The sequence below is a fragment of the Rhinatrema bivittatum genome, chromosome 7 (assembly GCF_901001135.1).
Source record: "Rhinatrema bivittatum chromosome 7, aRhiBiv1.1, whole genome shotgun sequence".
Classification (NCBI taxonomy): Eukaryota; Metazoa; Chordata; class Amphibia; order Gymnophiona; family Rhinatrematidae; genus Rhinatrema; species Rhinatrema bivittatum.
Window position 1 is genome coordinate 218638153 of NC_042621.1, and position 3106 is coordinate 218641258.

Below are 3106 nucleotides of genomic sequence, written 5' to 3' on the forward strand. Positions count from 1 at the left end.
AGGATGGGCACTCATACGTTTAATAATGATGGCAACACTGTCTCATGTCAGTGTCAATAAGCTGGAAAGGCTATACACCCAGAGGATGTACAGATGAAATCAACATTTTTTTTTTGTGGGACCTTGGTGCAAAAGCTGGCAGTGCCCTCTCTCTCTCCTCCACACTGACTGTGCCCTTATGCTGTGTGGCTGAATACCAGCTCCACAGTCCTAGGTGCTGCCACTTACTTCTCCCTGCCACATGTCAGGTCCTGGATCACTGCAGCAAATGGTGGGATGGGGGGCAAGGGGTTGGAAATCATAGACAGACAGATGGACATAACCGGGCAATTTCTTGCTGAAAGAATGCCTACAATTAGGAGAATGTTACCTTTTATTCTTGCTCATCTGGTCACCTTTGAACTACAAATATACATTAGACTTATATGACTATCAGAAAAGTCTTGCTGAATCGCTTTAGTTGTCTGTAGAGTACCCTAACTGGAACCCTTTGTAGTACCAATTAATATAGGAAGATAAAAACAAGGACAACAGATAAGGATTGGTGGTATACCTCATGAAAATGATAATGAGATTCAAACCCAAGAGACTCCCAGACATTTTTAAGAATTAAATGCCTCTTTCTCAGAGGATATCTATTCTGTATTCAGCATTTCCTAATAAAGTGCACATATGCAACAACCTCATATAAAATGCAAATATTTAAACAAGTATGTATTTAAGAATGTAATATTTTCCTCTTTTCATTCCTTTCGCCATTTCCCTTGAAATGAGAAAGCATAATAATATTGTAGATGGTGGCAGAACAACTGACCCATCTACTCTGTTCAGTTATTCAGCAATCGGCTAAGGATAAACCCAACTGCCAGCCATAAAGTATGAAATCTTGTAGGCTATCACTCCTTAGGCAAGACAGCATTCGTCATCTTTCTCCTTTGTCCTCCATCATCCTGGGTTGCTGAGCAAGCAAGTCCCCTTTAGTTTACTCTCAGAAACCCTCCCTTCCCATGTCTAACTACAAAGGTGTATAATATTGTAAGGGGCTACCAACCTTAGCACTGCCATTATGCAAACATCTGGCCTCCTAGATCACAAACATCAACCTGCCATACTGATTTGGTCAACATGAGGCATGAGTATCCCCCCCCAGACAGACTTGGCTACATGAGCACTAGAAATAGATTTAATAAAATAAAAGTAATCAACAAATAAGGATTTCTATTTATTACTGTACTTACAGCCTGCCAGACTGTCCCAGGGGTAGGGTTGCCTGAGTTTTCCAAAAGGACTTCTAACATTCCATATTACTCACTTTGCCATCATTTTGGCAGCTCTAACACTCATTTTTTATTTTATTTTATTTTTTTTACAAATAAGGATCCTTTGCATTTATCCCATGCTGTCTTGAAAGCTGTTACTGTTTTAGCCTCCACCACCTGCTCTAGGAGAGCATTTCATGCATCCAACACTCTTTTCATGAGAAAATATTTCCTGGCATTGCTCCTGGGTCTATTTCATTGGAGCCTCGTATCATGACCCTTTATTTTGCCGTTTAAAAGAGTTTACTTCTTGTGCATTATTAACACAGTACAGGTATTTGAATGACTGTCATATCTTCCCTGTCTTTCATTTCCTTAACCTCTCATCCTGAAGTCTCCTCACCTTGGATTTTGGTGCAGACCCCACAGCATTTTGATAGTCCTTTACTCCTTACGCTTCCTTTGCTATAAAGTTACAGTTCATTTCCAACAGCTGGTCACTCTACAGAAAGCATAAATATACAGCAACTTTAAATACTGATTGTACTAAATGCAACAATACAAATATGCAAATGAGAACACAAATAGTAACACAATAAAACTCTATTACATTTGTGCTTCACATATTACAATACATATGTACAAAGAAGTCCAAAATAAATATCTCATGCCAAGTGACACATAAAAATCACTAGTAAGCAAAAATATTCAGTAATATGTGTACAGTACCTTTAGGAGACATTCGACTCTGAAATGGAGCAATTCACTATAGTTAGGATCAGTTCATCTTTTATGCTACACGTGACCCTCACTGCTCCCTCTCTCTCTAAGCCTTTAAGAAGGTTCCCGCTTCAAGTCTTATTTAATTGAGCAAAGGTAAACAAAACTTAATGCTTTCGTTTTCTTAACGATGTTGCATCAAGGGCTCAGCAAATCTGAGGCGCATACCCTACCTTCATTAAACCTTCCTCATAGTCTGTTGCAGAGAATCTTGATTATCTTCAAGGAAAATTTGTCTCTGACACAAAATCTCTGATCATAAAGTTAACAAGCAAATTAGTCCAGGTGGTAAATGTTATCCTTGGCTCTCAGCACCATCTCAAAGGCAGGGATGACCTTGCTACAAGCAGCAGAATTTCCTATAACACCAGATAGCCTCAGGTATTCCCTGCAGCACAGGATGAGATTAGCTTTGGTGTATAGAGTGGATCCTACCTCCTGCAGGCAGCAGTTGCAGCAGGTATACTTCAGGCAGTCCTCATGTCAAGGGCTTTAAGCAGGCATTGGTCCTTAATCTTTTGGTTGCAGCCAGCTTTCACTCCAGTCAACTTGGTGTCTGACTGGAGTGAAAGCATTTGTATACCTGAAAATCAGAGCTCAAAAACCAAAGCAGGACAATAAGGCACCGTGGGGTGGATCACTATGCCCTCCAGCAGATTTCTGGAAAGTTTCGGGCTCTGGAATTTGTTGCCAGAGGATGTGGTTAGTGCAGTTAGTGTAGCTGGGTTCAAAAAAGGTTTGGATAAGTTCTTGGAGGAGAAGTCCATTAACGGCTATTAATCAAGTTTACTTAGGGAATAGCCACTATTAATTGCATCAGTAGCATGGGATCTTCTTAGTGTTTGGGTAATTGTCAGGTTCTTGTGGCCTGGTTTGGCCTTTGTTGGAAACAGGATGCTGGGCTTGATGGACTCTTGGTCTGACCCAGCATGGCAATTTCTTATGTTCTTATGCACACTACTTCCAGTGCCTGTTGGGCATCCAGAACCGGGGTTCATGCCCTGTTTATATCTTCACAGCCATTCAGTGAGAGCAACACCTATGTCTGTCTCTCTCCCAACTCTGAG

The 3106-nt window shown here is 40.8% G+C and overlaps 1 pseudogene; it reads right to left on the bottom strand.

Annotated features, from left to right (window-relative positions):
- Nucleotides 1-2185: 2185 nt before the first annotated feature.
- LOC115096205 lies at nucleotides 2186-2614 on the bottom strand (annotated as a pseudogene).
- Nucleotides 2615-3106: the final 492 nt, after the last annotated feature.